At 39.8% G+C, this 17395-nt stretch overlaps 1 long non-coding RNA gene across 2 annotated transcripts in view; it reads left to right on the plus strand.

Annotated features, from left to right (window-relative positions):
* Positions 1 to 507: 507 nt before the first annotated feature.
* The window catches only part of LOC117517022, a 39068-nt gene continuing 22180 nt past the window's right edge, over positions 508 to 17395 (plus strand). The window contains exons 1-2 of one of the 2 annotated variants that reach the window (XR_004562618.1): positions 508 to 593; positions 3719 to 3803. This is a non-coding gene — a long non-coding RNA (uncharacterized LOC117517022). The remainder of the gene's footprint in view (positions 594 to 3718; positions 3804 to 17395) is intronic. The other variant, XR_004562619.1, reaches the window with a different exon arrangement.

A 17395-nucleotide genomic window follows, 5' to 3' on the forward strand; every position in this document is an offset into this window, starting at 1 on the left:
GACAGAGTGTGACGCCCACACCAAGCAAAAGAGAGATGGTTCAAGAGAGATAGGGACAGACAAAGCCCAAGCAGGAAAAACCCCAGCAAGAGAACTCACACACAGAAAAAAACAATCAAAACCTATACTAAGCAGAACAAATTAGAACCTAAACTAAACATGGCAAAATAGAAACACAAAGCAAAAAAATCAAGGAAATACTTAAGCCTAATCGGTGCTGGAAAATTCCATGTAGATTAGTTACAGCCAGGAGGTGTGAACAATCTCTTACGGACATATGACAGATTTTTTCCATTTTATACGTATACGAATTTTGTCTGTTTTATGCATATAATGAATTTCGAATATAACTGGCAAAATTTGCTGGTCCACCTGAATCCATTATATGCGGGTTTTACTGTACTTATAACACAGTAGTGACAACAGCTACATTGTGTAATGACAATAAATGTGGTTTCTGTGTAAATTTGACAGTAAAATGATCTGTGTTATAGACGGGTGTTATCTGGGGATCCTATCTGGCTTTGGATCACTTATGAACAAGTTGACTGGTGGTCAAGGAGGGGTCATTGTCAACACAGCATCCATGGCAGGTAACTTCAGAAGCACAATATGTCTGACATCATTATCTGTGTATCTCAACATAATGTTTAAGCAACACAATTCTTTGTATGTGTTCTTCCAGTTTTTAATAGTCATTTTAAATTAGCTGATAACCAAATCGTGATGCAACTTAAAATGTGTAATTTCAGATTTTTTAAAATTGTACATTAATGTACAATTAAATTCGTTTGCAGTAGGACATAGAAACAACACAGAGCCAATGGTTGCAATTTATTGCTCATGGTTTTATTTATTTATTGCCAATATTAAATTCAAATGTCCACAAAATCCACAATCCGGATCAGACTTTGTCAGGTAATAGTGAGTGCCAGTCTGCACCTCAGTTTCAAATACAACAGTGATTTGGGCACGTTTGATAAGATATTATGTAAATAACCAGTAAATGTGGTTTTCAATGTTAAATTTAAATGGCCACAAAATCCTTAATCCAGATCAAACTTTGTCAGTTAATAAAGGATATCATCCTGCATAAGGCCTTCAAATATAGAAGAAATCTTTTTTTTTTATAGTTATGAATTTTTGAAAATTCAGTGTTAAAGGAGAGGGAATTCCCATTTTTCTTGACTTCGACCTTGAAAACTGAATCAGTTCTTGCCTATTGTATATTAATCCTCTGTAAAAATTTCAAAATAATATACAAAAAAAAATTGAAGGTGATATGCATATGACCTAACGTGGTCTCACACACACACACACACACACACACACACACAACACACACACACACACACACACACACACACAACACACACACACACACACACCACACACACACACAGGGGTGAAAACCTACAGTGCCTTGCAAATTTTCGTCCCCTTGGTATTTCACACATTTTGACCTATTATGCCATTTCATATACAAAGAGTAAATTATGCTTCTCGATTAAAATAAATTTCAAAATTATCTTCCTGAAGAGGTGAGCCCTGAGGGTTGAGTATTTTTTGCTGCCAGGGGATTTTGCAGGAGAGTAACCAGGCTTGTCGCCGTGTAACTGCTGGGGGCCGACAGAACATAATAGTACTTCGTGTCATCCTCAGTGATCTCCCACCGTGCAAACTGTGCCTCTTTTTGGGTGAACCAGACAGAAATAGACAACTCCCAAAATTTGGGGAGGTTAACGCCACTGCATTCAGCACCATGATCGCGTCGGAATCTCTTTCAAAATCCTTGAAAGACAGATATCAGGGTCATCAGTGTGGAAATTGCACTGGATGAAAGAGCAACAATTTCGACAACGCAGTCACTTTATTTCATCGACTTTCATTAACAAACACAGACTTTATAGGGATGCTTGGCCCCGGTCTTTAACCCCGCAAGGGACCTGATGGAAAATGAAAGGGGCCAAGACTGTTAACTACATGCACAGAGTCGCTCATCATCACAGGAATACAGAGATCTCTGTCTGTACTTCACACTAGGCAGCATGTGATCGGACACGAATACACCTTGGCGAGAAAGGAAAACAGCTTTATATGCACAGAAGGGAGAACAGACACTCATCTACCACCCACACAGGGGTCCTGCCGGGATGGCTTCAATATGCACATTTCGGCTTGTTAACATATGTAAGGCAGGAACACACTGTACCCACATTTTGGTGATCTGGTATGGTGAATTATGTCTGTACAGTCCATTGCAGTTGTCTGTCCACCACAGAACAAGATTTAAAGGTTTGATCAAATTTTTTTTTCTGAAATTGGATGTCACATAAGCTAAGTATCTAAACAATGTTCTGCTCTCTGGCCACTCCAACCCTACAGTCATCTCCCTCCCTCCTCTGCATCATGCAGAAGGAAGGTCAGATGGAGCCTTTTATCAAGTTAGGTTATATACACCTCACCAAAACAGTTCTGCTCAGATAGGCTGGAGCTTATCCCAGCAGAACTGATCAAGAGGTGGGATACACCCTTGACAGGCCGCCAGTCTACCACACATACGAGGTCTGTCCAAAAAGTATCGTACCTTTTTATTTTTTTTCAAAAACTATATGGATTTGAATCATGTGTGATTACATCAGCCAAGCTTGAACCTTCGTGCGCATGCGTGAGTTTTTCCACGCCTGTCGGTTGTGTCATTCGCCTGTGGGCAGGCTTTGAGTGAGCACTGGTCACCCTTCCGGTCGGATTTCTTTTGTCTGAGAACTTGCTGAGAGACTGCTGCTTTGCGCCATTAAATTTTTCAGAAACTGTTAGAGACAGGCAGTTGGAAACCATTCGAAAGATTCAGTTGGATATCGTTTGAAGATTCTGTCGGCGTCACGCGGATTATGGACCGTTAAAACCTTTTAAAGATGGCCCACAGCAGCGGAGGGCGCACGGCATGCCGAGCGGCCATTCGACAGGCTGGATCGACCAGATCATTTCTAAACTGAACGCTGTGTTGATCCGGGACATCATGTGACTACCACAGAAATGGCAGCAGAGCTGGACATAGCACTTTTGCGGCACATTCCACTGTTACAGGAGATTTTGTAATGAAAGACGTGCGGAGGATTCACGCGTCGGCACGAAGCAGCTCAGGACGCGCAGCAAAAAAACACCTCCGTCTTGGAAGTCTCACAGGACATGTTGGGGCATGTCCAGCTATTACACACTTTCTCGGATACTCACTCGACTGAAAGCCATTGAAAGCCGTCTGAATCTTCTGAATGGTTTCCAACACGGAGGTGTTTTTTTTTTTTTGCTGCGTGTCTGAGCTGCTTCGTGCCGACACGCGAAATCCTCCGAAATCCTCGTAGACAAACTCATTCACACCTTCACTCACGCATACGATCAATTTGGAGTCACTAATTCAGCACACGAAGGGAAGCCACACAAACGGAGGAAACATGCAAATTCCATTCAGAAAAGACCAAGTCTGAAGCAAAAATTGGACCTTCTTGATATGAAGGAAGCTTTGCTAACCACAAAGCCACCATGCTGCCCAGCTTGAAACATTTCTACTCAAACCGAATTGCCAGGAAATTATGAAAAAAAAAATATATTTAATTAAATCCCTTATAGCTTGAAGAGGTGCCCGATGACAGGAACAGACAGAGATTTTGTGTATAATATTAATAATATTTACTTTATAATGATGTGTATCATTCTGCAGGTCTTGGTCCTGTAATATGCTGTCCTGTCTACACAGATACCAAGCATGGAGTGGTCGGCTTCACTCGGGCCATGGCCGGTATAAAGTTTTCTCAAAAGCATTCCCAGACTGAACAGAATATAAAATTTCTCCCATGAGCTTTGGGTATAACCTGAGGACTAATCCAATTGGATGTGCCTGAACAGCCTTGGGAATGTTTGTGATGAATTTGGAATGTCCTGAATAAAAAGAAACCACTGGTGCACTGAGGTACAGACATACGATATGTATATGGATCAACTGAGGGGAAAAAAGAGAAAGATAAGTGTCAAAGGCTAAGGAAAAGACATATAGTGAGCTGTACAAGAAGTTTAACAGTAAAGCCCCCGTCACACATACAGCAGGGTAAAAAAGTATTTAGTCAGTCCCTGATTGTGCAAGTTCTACTTAGAGAGATGAGAGAGGTCTGTAATTTTCATCATAGGTACACTTCAACTGTGAGAAACAAAATGAGAAAAAAAAAATCCAGGAAATCACATTGTAGGATTTTTAAAGAATTTATTTGTAAACCATGGTGGAAAATAAGTATTTGGCCACCCACAAACAAGCAAGATTTCTGGCTCTCACAGACCTGTAACAACTTCTTTAAGAACCTCTTCTGTCCTCCACCTGTTACCTGTATTAACGGCACCTGTTTGACTCAAAAGACACCTATCCACAGCCTCAAACAGTCAGACTCCAAACCAGTGTTGTATAAAGTACCGCAAAATCACTAGGGATGTCCTGATCCGATCACGTGATCGGAAATCGGGCCGATCACGTGGTTTCAGACTTGATCGAAATCGGACGTTGCATCCCGATCAGGAATCCGCATATCGATTTTATCCTCATTATTTGATCAGCGCTATTACAGGCTCATTATTGCAGATTAATGGTCTTTCACGCGTCGGAAGCGTCAGAGGCGTAAGATGCGTTGCTTTTTAGAGGCGTCAGAAGTCAGTGCCACAATTACGCCACTTTCAGTCGCGTTTCACCAAAAAAACGCCATAAGCGCTTATGCCATACTTAAATACGACACTGTTAAATGCGCCGTAATGTGTCAAAAAAACGCCGTTTTTTTACGCCGCAGTGGAGCCCTTAAAAAACGCCGTTCACATGGACACAACACGCGTAAAATACGCGCGTCGTGAAGTGCACAGACGCGCGTATTTTACGGCCTTTGTACAGTATGATAATTATCTCCAGCCCCACTTTTTTCTCAGCCACTGAACTTGAAGTGTTTGTGTCCAATCGCTAATCAAGACAAGCAGACAGAATCAGTCCAGCACAGATCTCTTTGTGGCAAAGTTTTTGCTCCAACTTAACCTCTTGTGTAGTTTTTAACATCGGCCAATATTCGGGGGGTTAGGCCGGACAAATAGCTCATAAATTTACTTCCTCTTTTACATATCGTTTCGTTTCGTTTTATTTTATTTTTATTTTTTTTTTATTAAATACGTTTCTGTCTTCTTGAGTTGGGGATTGACATGTACAACTTATACACAACCATATTTATTCTGCAGAAAAGAGCTTTAAAAATGATTAGTAATAGTCGTTTTAGAGATCCATCTAATCCATTATTCATTACGTATAGGGAACTTCATGATTTAGTTGATTTGAAAATATTACAAATAATGCATCAAGCTAACAAAAATACCTTACCAATAAACATTCAAAATATGTTTGAAAAAAGAGTAAGTAGTTATAATTTGAAAGGAATAGAAGTCTTTAAAAAAACTCAAGATTCAGAACCAAAGTAAAGGAACGGAGTATTGCAGTGAATGGTGTAAAATTATGGAACATCAACACAAAAGAAATCAAAGAATCAAGGTCGCTCAAATTATTTAGGAAACGTATTAATAGATGTATTGGGTAAGTATGAGGCTATGAGATAGGTCGGTGGGCTATGACAAAGCCTAGGGTTGTGATCTGTTGGTGATGTCTAGAATGTTTTAAGTTTTAAAGTGTGGCCTGTCAGGGATGTAATCTTTTGGATAATGGTTAAAGTTATGAAATGGGTCAGTGGTGTGTGATAAGTCAGAAGTGTAATCTGTTTAGTGATGCTGAATAATGATACTTAAAATTGAAAGATTGTGTTGTAAAAATGGGCAGAAAATATAAGACTTGTTCTTCTCTCTGCTCCTTTTTCATTCAACGTTTTGTAAATTTCATTTCTGTTTTTTTTCTGTCTTTTCTTTTTAAATGAATGAAATAAATAAAGATAAAAAAAGTGCCGTAATGTGTCAAAAAATACACAGTTTTTTACGCCGCAATGGAGCCCTTAAAAACACAGTAAAAAACACAGTTCAGATGCACACAACACGCGTAAAATACGCGCGTCTGTGCACTTCACGACTTACGGCCTTTGTACAGTATGATAATTATCTCCAGCCCCCTATTTTCTCAGCCACTGAACTTGAAGTGTTTGTGTCCAATCGCTAATCAAGACAAGCAGACAGAATCAGTCCAGCACAGATCTCTTTGTGGCAAAGTTTGCTCCAACTTAACCTCTTGTGTAGTTTAACATCAGCCAATATTCGGGGGGTTAGGCCGGAAAATAGCTCATATAATTTACTTCCTCTTTTACATATCGTTTCGTTCATTTTATTTTTATTTTTTTTATTAAATACGTTTCTGTCTTTCTGAGTTCAGGTGTTTTACGTCCCCCACTGTTTAACTGTATTTGTAGTGTAATGGTTAAAGCGCTCGTCTTTTACTCAGACCCTTGTGGGTTCAAAATCCTGTGAGTAACTTATATATATAATTTTAAATAAAATAATCCCATTAAGATTAAGAACATCTTTCCAAGAACGTCATGGCCAAGATAAACAGCAGCAATACAAAGCACAGTTACACGCTTACACAGACACAAACAAAAGGCAAATAAAAGATGATAAAAATTTAAATTACAAGCATACTATAAAAGCAAGTGCATATATGGAGCTGGACTCAAGTGCTCTCAATTTGGATTTAAAAGCGCTTAGTGAAATTAATACTGGATCTTCTGGTGACCAGAGCAGGCCACCCCTGAGAGTATAACTGACAGTGGGGTGTCAACACTTGTAGGAATAATTTTACAATTTTGGTATCTATACAGTTGCAGAAACTCATCAAGTTTTTTTTCTCTTTTGTAGGCTCTTCTTCAAAATTTTAAAATTATTCATGTAATGTTTGATAAATATCTGAAACCAAGGAGTGTTTTTGTGTTCATCCTGTAGTTTTCTGTACTAAGGGAATTCATTCTTTTCGCTGTGAGGTTAAAAGACATGCAAGAAGCTTCACTACAAATTGGTACTATGATGGAAATTTTGAAATGTTATTAAATCTCTCTCGGTGAGTAAAAAGCGCTCAGGTTCTACCTACTTATGTTTTAAAGGATACTGTTCCTGTCTATGATAGGATGTAGATGTTGAATTGTTTTTACAAACATTTTATATCGTCTGGCTCTTTGTTGACTCTGTGGGATCTGTTGCTGTGAAATCTTGCAAGGCCTTCTAATGTCCGCTGGTCAACCTTTGAAATTTGTACCTTTCTCGGTTCAGGAAGTTCATAAAGTCCTTAAAGCTCTACATCATAGATCCTTACTTTTTGAAGCTGGCAACTGATTTTGTATTGCATGGCTACAATTCCTCTCCATTACCCATGCGTACAACGGGTAACTCAGCTCGTAGTGAAATTAAAAGTTTTTGCATTATTCATTCTCTGAAAAAGCACCCCCCCCCCCCCCCCCCCCCCCCCAACAAAAGTCAAAGTCTGCCACCAAGGTATCTTTTGAGCACACATACTAAACAATAGTATGCAATAAATACTATAAATATTGGAATACATTGCAACCATGTCAGTAAACAAGACTGCAGAACCTGTGTGTACTGTCAATTTTTGCTCTCACCTACCTGCAATGAAGATACGAAATTCTTGGACTGTACAAGGTGCCACTCAACTAGCCAGTTCTACTGGATCGATCCTGTTGGATGTTGTTCACAGAGACTGACATTGACAGACAAAAAAATCTAAATTTATTAAAGAAATTACACCTTGCATTAGCTAAGAAATGCTATTTTAACATTTTATGTATCTTTGAACAACTTTGTACAACATCCAGTGACTATCTTATCAACGGTAATTATCAACATCCAGTGATTATTAACAGCCAAGATTCTCTTGTCAAAACGAAGTAAGATATGTTACTCAGTATGTTTGTAATCACTGCATTTTTCACCTTTAACTCGCTGTGCAGCACAGTTTACATCGCAGACTCTTACAACTTCACATATAGCAGTCCAAGCAAGATACCTTTCAGCACATAACAGGACCAAACTCAAGGTCAAAGGTCATGGTTACAGGAATGTCAAACTCTAAATTCAACCAAACAACTTTCCTGGTCAAAATGTTTCAAAGTGTGTCTCCAAATTTGGCATGAAAAGAGTGAATGGCCTTGTCCATAAGCCATTACTTGGGATGAGTGATCAACCTGGACCATCAAGGTTTACTTAAGGTCAAAGGTGACGTAAACTAGGTCAAATTTCAGATTACAGTAAAACATGTCATGTAATACACAAAATCAAAAGGGCTTGATGAGAGGATCCAGAAAATATCAATCTTTGAAAGTTATGGCATCATCACAATAAAACCTGAAAAGTTAAAAAAAATTTTAAGGGTGTGGAAAAACCATGAAAGTCATCAATGCAGACTCTTGCAATGTCACATATAGCAGTCCTACCAAGATACCTTTCAGCACACAAAAGGATAAAGCTCAAGGTCAAAGGAATGTCAAACACTAAAATAAACAAACCAACTTTCCTGGTTGCAATTTTCAAAGTTTGTCTCCAAATTTGGCATGAAAATAGTGAATGGCCTTGCCAGTCAGTCTCTCTTCATGGTGGTCATTCCTCGTGGTAGTCTGTCTTGTTCATCTTTTGGTCAGTACCTACATTTTAACATATTCATTTAATAGTTAATGCAAATTAGACTCATTGTAAGTAATAAAATATATATATATATATATATATAGAGAGAGAGAGAGAGAGAGAGAGAGAGAGAGAGAGAGAGAGAGAGAGAGATTGGAAAATAAGTATTTGAATACCCTGCGATTTTGCAAGTTCTCCCACTTAGAAATCATGGAGGGGTCTGAAATTTTCATCTTTGGTACATGTCCAGTGTGAGAGACATAATCTAAAAAAAAAAAAAAAAAAATCCAGAAATCACAATGTATGATTTTTTTAAATAATTTATTTGTATGTTACTGCTGCAAATAAGTATTTCACCACTTGTGAAAATCAATGTTAATATTTGGTACAGTAGCCTTTGTTTGCAATTACAGAGGTCAAATGTTTCCTGTAGTTTTTCACCAGGTTTGCACACACTGCAGCAGGGATTTTGGTCCACTCATCCATACAGATCTTCTCTAGATCAGCCAGGTTCCTGGGCTGTCACTGAGAAACATGGAGTTTGAGCTCCCTCCAAAGATTTTCTATTGGGTTTAGGTCTGGAGACTGGATAGGCCACTCCAGAACCTTGATATGCTTCTTACGGAGCCCCTCCTTGGTTATCCTGGCTGTGTGCTTCGGGTCATTGTCATGTTGGAAGACCCATCCACAGCCCATCTTCAATGCTCTAACTGAGGGAAGGAGGTTGTTTGTCAAAATCTCCCAATACATGGCCCCGGTCATCCTCTCCTTAATACAGTGCAGTCGTCCTGTCCCATGTGCAAAAAGACACCCCCAAAGCAGGATGCTTCCACCTCCATGTTTCACAGTAGGGAAGGTGTTTTTGGGACGGTATTCAGCATTCTTCTTCCTCCAAACACGGCGAGTGGAATTAAGACCAAAAAGTTTTATTTCGGTCTCATCTGAGCAAATAACTTTCTCCCATGACTCCTCTGGATCATCCAAATGGTCATGGGCAAACTTAAGATGGGCCTGGACGTGTGCTGATTTAAGTAGGAGAACCTTCCGTGCCATGCATGATTTTAACCCATGACGTCTTAGTGTATTACCCACAGTAACCTTGGAAACAGTGGTGCCAGCTCTCTTCAGGTCATTGACCAGCTCCTCCCGTGCAGTTCTGGGCTGATTCCTCACCTTTCTTAGGATCACTGATACGCCACGAGGTGGGATCTTGCATGGAGCCCCAGTCCGAGGGAGATTGACAGTCATGTTTAGATTCTTCCATTTTCTAATAATTGCTCCAACAGTTGATCTTTTTTCACCAAGCTGCTTGGCAATTGCCCCGTAACCCTTTCCAGCCTTGTGGAGGTCTACAATTTTGTCTCTGGTGTCTTTGGACAGCTCTTTGGTCTTAGCCATGTTAGTAGTTGGAGTCTTAATGATTGTGTTGGGTGGACAGGTGTCTTTATGCAGCTAAAGACCTCAAATAGGTGCTTCTACTTTGGAATAATAAGTGGAGTGGAGGTGACTTTTTAGAGGCGGACTAACAGGTCTTTGAGGGCCAGAATTCCTGCTGATTGGCAGGTGTTGAAATACTTATTTGCAGCAGTAACATGCAAATAAATTATTTAAAAAATCATACATTGTGATTTCTGAATTTTTTTATTTATTTTTTTTTTTTAGATTGTGTCTCTCACAGTGGACATGCAACTAAGATGAAAATTTCAGACGCCTCCATGATTTCTAAGTGGGAGAACTTGCAAAATCGCAGGGTGTTCAAATACTTATTTCCTCACTGTATATATTACGAGCTGAGTTACCCGTTGTACGCATGGGTAATGGAGAGGAATTGTAGCCGTGCAATACAAATCAGTTGCCAGCTTCAAAAAGTAAGGATCTATGATGTAGAGCTTTAAGGACTTTATGAACTTCCTGAAGCGAGAAAGGTACAAATTTGAAAGGTTGACTAGCGGACATTAGGAGGCCTTGCAAGATTTCACAGCAACAGATCCCACAGAGTCAAACAAAGAGCCAGACGATATAAAATGTTTGTAAAAACAATTCAACATCTACATCCTATCATAGACAGGAACAGTATCCTTTAAAACATAAGTAGGTAGAAATATATATAAATATATATAAAATATAAATATATAAAATATATAAATATATAAATGAATAATGGATATATATATATATATATAAGTTACTCAGGATTTGAACCCGCAAGGTTCTGAGTAAAAGACGAGCACTTTACCATTACACTACAAATACAGTTAAACAGTGGGGACGTAAAACACCTGAACTCAAGAAAGACAGAAACGTATTTAATAAAAAAAAAAAAATAAAATAAAACGAAACGAAACGATATGTAAAAGAGGAAGTAAATTTGTGAGCTATTTTCCGGCCTAACCCCCCGAATATTGGCCGATGTTAAACTACACAAGAGGTTAAGTTGGAGCAAACTTTGCCACAAAGAGATCTGTGCTGGACTGATTCTGTCTGCTTGTCTTGATTAGCGATTGGACACAAACACTTCAAGTTCAGTGGCTGAGAAAAAAGGGGGCTGGAGATAATTATCATACTGTACAAAGGCCGTAAGTCGTGAAGTGCACAGACGCGCGTATTTTACGCGTGTTGTGTGCATCTGAACGGCGTTTTTTACTGTGTTTTTAAGGGCTCCATTGCGGCGTAAAAAACTGTGTATTTTTTGACACATTACGGCACTTTTTTTTATCCTTATTTATTTCATTCATTTAAAAGAAAAAGACAGAAAAAAAACAGAAATGAAATTTACAAAACGAATGAAAAAAGAGCAGAGAGAAGAACAAGTCTTATATTTTCTGCCCCTTTTTTACAACACAATCTTTCAATTTTAAGTATCATTATTCAGCATCACTAAACAGATTACACTTCTGACTTATCACACACCACTGACCCATTTCATAACTTTAACCATTATCCAAAAGATTACATCCCTGACAGGCCACACTTTAAACTTAAAACATTCTAGACATCACCAACAGATCACACCCTAGGCTTTGTCATAGCCCACCGACCTATCTCATAGCCTCATACTTACCCAATACATCTAATTTAATACGTTTCCTAAATAATTTGAGCGACCTTGATTCTTTGATTTCTTTGTTGTTGATGTTCCATAATTTTACACCATTCACTGCAATACTCCGTTCCTTTACTTTGGTTCTGAATCTTGATTTTTTTAAAGACTTCTATTCCTTTCAAATTATAACTACTTACTCTTTTTTCAAACATATTTTGAATGTTTATTGGTAAGGTATTTTTGTTAGCTTGATGCATTATTTGTAATATTTTCAAATCAACTAAATCATGAAATTTAAGTTCCCTATACGTAATGAATAATGGATTAGATGGATCTCTAAAACGACTATTACTAATCATTTTTAAAGCTCTTTTCTGCAGAATAAATAATGGTTGTGTATAAGTTGTACATGTCAATCCCCAGATTTCTACACAATAAGTTAAATATGGGACAATCAATGAATTGTACAATGTTAATAAACCATAACTATTTAATGAAAATTTTACTTTATGCAAAACAGCAATGGCTTTCGCTATTTTTCCTTTTATGTAATTTATGTGTGACTTCCATGTAAGATCTTCATCAATCATGACTCCTAGAAATTTCGTTTCTTTTACCCTTTGTATGTCAATTCCATCTATTTTTAACGGCGTCGTATTTAATTACGGCGTATAAAGCGCCGTAATAACTGACAAAACGGCGTTTTTTTTACTGCGTTTTATTGGTGAAATGCGACTGAAAGTGGCGTAATTGTGGCACTGTTGGCTTGCCATATAAAAAGCGCCGTAATAACTGACAAAATGGCGTTTTTTTTGGTGAAATGCGACTGAAAGTGGCGTAATTGTGGCACTGTTGGCTTGCCATATAAAAAGCGCCGTAATAACTGACAAAACGGCGTTTTATTGATGAAATGCGACTGAAAGTGGCGTAATTGTGGCACTGTTGGCTTGCCATATAAAAAGCGCCGTAATAACTGACAAAACGGCGTTTTTTGGGTGAAATGCGACTGAAAGTGGCGTAATTGTGGCACTGTTGGCTTGCCATATAAAAGCGCTGTAATAACTGACAAAACGGCGTTTTATTGGTGAAATGCGACTGAAAGTGGCGTAATTGTGGCACTGTTGGCTTGCCATATAAAAAGCGCCGTAATAACTGACAAAACGGCGTTTTTTTTGGTGAAATGCGACTGAAAGTGGCGTAATTGTGGCACTGTTGGCTTGCCATACTTTAGCTCGGCTTTTGACGTGACGCTTTTGACGGGAGCGCGCATTGCCGCTCGTCGGCAGGCTGACGAGGTCAAAGTTCAACCCAATCTTTTTTTTTTTTAAATTGAACAAAAGAAAAAACATAAGTTCAACCAGACAGAGGTGAGGGGAGTTACGCGCACAAAGTTTCCTTTGCAGAACTGCTGTTTGTCTGTTTACATGCTCAGCCTGACGCCTCGTTGGAATGACAAGAGGATGATGGACATTTTCCCACCGAAACTCTTGCTCAGTCATCCTTCCGTGCGCAGCAGGACCCAGTGCTGACCAAGTCCTCAGGACGACGATCTGTCATCTGATTAACAATAAGAAAAAAAACAAACAAATTGTCCTGTGGTTGTTTGTCTGCAAAACAGCTGAGTGAAGCTGACACCCCACCCACGTGAAAAATTCCAGCAAATAGATTAAATGGTTAGTGCTGCATTTGTGCTGGTTTGTGCCGTTAAAACTGTTGTTTGTGCTGCTTTTCTTTCTGAGATATTAAGAATTATTTTTTAGGTCATCCAAAGGTCACCATCCCCCCATCCTGCTCCAAAACAAACCAGGGTGGTATACTTTTTTAGTGCTCTGTTTGTGCTGGTTTGTGCCGTTAAAACTGTCGTTTGTGCTGCTTTTGTTTCTGAGATATTAGGAATTATAATTTTGACCGATGATGTCACCATCCCCCCATCCTGCTCCAAAACAAACCAGGGTGGTCTACTTTTTTAGTGCTCCGTTTGTGCTGATTTGTGCTGTTAAAACTGTCGTTTGTGCTGCTTTAGTTTCTGAGATAATAAGAATTATAATTTCGACCGATGACGTCACGTCACCATCCCCCCATCCTGCTCCAAAACAAACCAGGGTGGTCTACTTTTTTAGTGCTCCGTTTGTGCTGATTTGTGCTGTTAAAACTGTCGTTTGTGCTGCTTTAGTTTCTGAGATAATAAGAATTATAATTTCGACCGATGACGTCACGTCACCATCCCCCCATCCTGCTCCAAAACAAACCAGGGTGGTCTACTTTTTTAGTGCTCCGTTTGTGCTGATTTGTGCCGTTAAAACCGTCATTGTGCTGCTTTCTGCTTTCAATGCAAGGTACATAAGGTAAGTCTCCTTATTTCTCCTCTCCTCTGAAAAACAGTGGGGCAATAAAAGTTTTCTGTTCTAATTAATTAAAGTAATGTACTATGACTTCTAAGCTTACGCATAACAAAGTTACTGTTTGAAAATGCAGTATACCTTCAAAGGAGAATAAACACTTCTGGTTTGGAAAATTCTCTTTATGTTAACAATTGAACATTCTGAAAAAACAACAAACAACAAACCCCCCCCTCAAAAAAAAAAATTCTAAAACGCCATCGTACACTTTTTGTGTAGAATGAAATATACACACTGTCTCAGATGTTGCATGAAATAAAAGTGTCAGCAGCGCATTAGCGGCACTACAGATCAAGGCAATTGAATTATTCAAAATATTTGAATAAAGGTCAAGACATTTATGGGGTGGGGGTCCCTTCCTCTCACACGCAACACTAACACATTTCCCAGCAGGGGGCGCTCTTCCCTTAGTTTTGCATGCAGTAACACATTAAAGCCTCCATCTGTACAGACTGTACGAGTATGTTCTATATATTAAATCACAAACGGTAAACGGTACTTCCCTTGTTGTTCCTTTGTTGAGTTGGCAGTACTGTGAAGAGCAGTGTTTTGAGAGGTAAACGCTTGATATATTTCTCATGGTTTTTCCCAGGATGGTGGAGATGTTGCACTGGGCATCGATTTGTTGGGCACCAGACCTCAACTGGATTTTTTTAAACATTGCACTAAGCAGCTCTGCCCTCTGTGAATATATTTTTGGGGTCACACCATCTGTAGCAATGGCTACACCAGCTGCAAGACTGGGTTGTCACTGTCATCCCTGACAATATTTTGAAATGCTGAGCTGTCACAGAAAGCACAGCATAAACTCAGACAAAAAGCATCAAATGCACACGTGTTCAGGACAGAGACTGTTGATTTCCCAACTCTAACAGGTTGATGCAGGTTTCCATTTTTTAATAGTCCCACTTTAACTCTCCTATCTCCTTACTCCTGTCCAAAGTGGTAAGTAACTTGCAAGTCTTATTATGTGTGGAACAATGTCAGGAAGGAAATGGATGTTATCCCTGTCCCCATTGGCTGCAGCGAGTGACCTGCTTTCCTTGCATAAGTCTGATACCCAGTCAAGTATCTCAATCTGGATCTCATCAAAAGGATCCACTTGATGCACTTCCTTTGTGTCTTCAGCTGTAATGGTGATGGAGTCTTCTGTGATCTGGGTTTTTAGATATTTTTTGCACCTCTCTGATTCGAGAGGGACTCCAGAACTATCACTACCCTCTGCCTCACTGAGGGCCACAACAGTGATGGCATGAATTAGCTCTCTTGCATGGTCCAAGGACTGTGATTGAAGCAGCTTTGCTATTGCCCTGACAAAGAAGTCTTTGATACGGTGTGACTTGTTTTGACTTGTAAGGGGCTGATTACTTGTACTTATGCAACCCATCATCTTGGCTTTTATATTTTTATTTAATTTATGTCAGGTTGTAGAGATTTACTTTCAGTTTGAGTTTAAGTAAGATCATTTTAGAAATTTTTATATTGAGAAGCCTCGTTTACTTTTTGTATTTGAAATGCCATAAACAAATTCAAATATGTGAAATACCAAGGGGATGACTACTTTCTGGATGCACTGTACCTGTTCAACTTTAAAAATGTGTTTTAACCCTGTGGAATGAGCTGACGTGCCGAAGCATCCATGACTGAATATGAAGGTAAAAGCTGCAGGAAGAAGCCTTGAAGAATCTTTGTTTCAACTTGTTTAAAAAGTCTGGACTTCAAATAGAAGTTGTGGATTTACAGAAATATTTATGTTACGGGATACGACCATGCTAATGGCTCTGCTAAACTGGGGCTGGATTGTAGTGGCAGCGGGGAGTGTTTAATCTAAAACCTCAGGATTATTAGTTTACTTACCTTGTACAAAAGTCACATAGAGGGTTAGAAAGTGCTAAGGATATATATATATATATATATATATATATATATATATATATATATATATATATATATATATATATATATATATATATATATATACGAGGTCTGTCCAAAAAGTATCAGACCTTTTTCTTTTTTGCAAAAACCATATGGATTTGAATCACGTGTGATTGCATTAGCCAAGCTTGAACCTTCGTGCGCATGCGTGTTTTTTCACGCCTGTCGGTTGCATCATTCGCCTGTGAGCAGGCTTTGAGTGAGCACTGTTCCACCCCTCTCGTCGGATTTTTATTGCGAATAAATGTCTGAATAATTTGGAGCTTTGCTGCATCAAATTTTTCCAGAAACTGTGAGAGACCTCCAGGTGGACGCCATTCGGAAAATTCAGATGACTTTCAGGGACCATTTTATGGGGATTACACAGATTAAGGAGTGCTCCTGTTGGGAAAGTGTAGTGACACGGACCCACAACAGGGGGCGTAAATGAACGGACAATAGAGGAAGTTAAATGTGAACACTTTACTGTTGTGAATGTCACAACCACACACAGCAGATTATAGAATAGATACAAGTCAATGAATAAAGGTGTCGTGTGGGCAGGCTCGACGATAGGAGACGTCCGTCTGGAGATGAACTGGAACCACACGATTTCCACCGCCACCGAACCCGAAGGATACTGGAGCCGCCAAGTCCCGAAGTACCCAGGTGGTCACCGTCTCAGCGTCTCGGATCTGGTACTGCTGGCGGAGAACAAAGACAGTCAAGTGTGGGTGTGTATACACCCCGTAACAATAGCGGTGGGAATTCCACCTCCACCTCTAACACACATTCGTGCAGCGTCTGTTTAACCACTTATCTGGCGGGAAGTAGGACGAAACAGTCGCGACCCACGCCGGTCCTCTGGTTAGACAGCTGCAACACAATAGCTCTTGGAATCAATCAATGCAGGCAGAGAAAGTTACCTCTCAAAGAAGTCGATATCTCGGCGACGTGGTGGAGGTGTCATCCTGCTTTTATCCAGGGTGAAGTGCAGATGATCGGTGACAGCTGTCATAGTTGATGAGTGACAGCTGTCACCTCGGCTGCTCCTGTAAGGCGGCAGCGCCCCCTCGTGCCTGAAGCCCGCACTTCAGGCAGGGCGCCCTCTGGTGGTGGGCCAGCAGTACCTCCTCTTCTGGCGGCCCACACAACAGCTCCAGCCGGTTTAAAGACCGCCCACAGCGTCTGAGAGCGCAGTGCACTCCGACAGGCTGACACCCCGCTGAAGCAACCAGATCATTTCCAACGTGAAGGCTTTGTTGATCCGGGACGTCTGACTTCCACAAAAAAGGCATAAGGCGTGGACATCAGCACTTTTTCGGCACATTCCACTGTTACAGGAGTTTTTTCATGGAAAAAGAAGCGGACGGATGCACCACCGTGCCACTCA

Source organism: Thalassophryne amazonica, chromosome 9 (assembly GCF_902500255.1).
Source record: "Thalassophryne amazonica chromosome 9, fThaAma1.1, whole genome shotgun sequence".
Lineage (NCBI taxonomy): Eukaryota > Metazoa > Chordata > Actinopteri > Batrachoidiformes > Batrachoididae > Thalassophryne > Thalassophryne amazonica.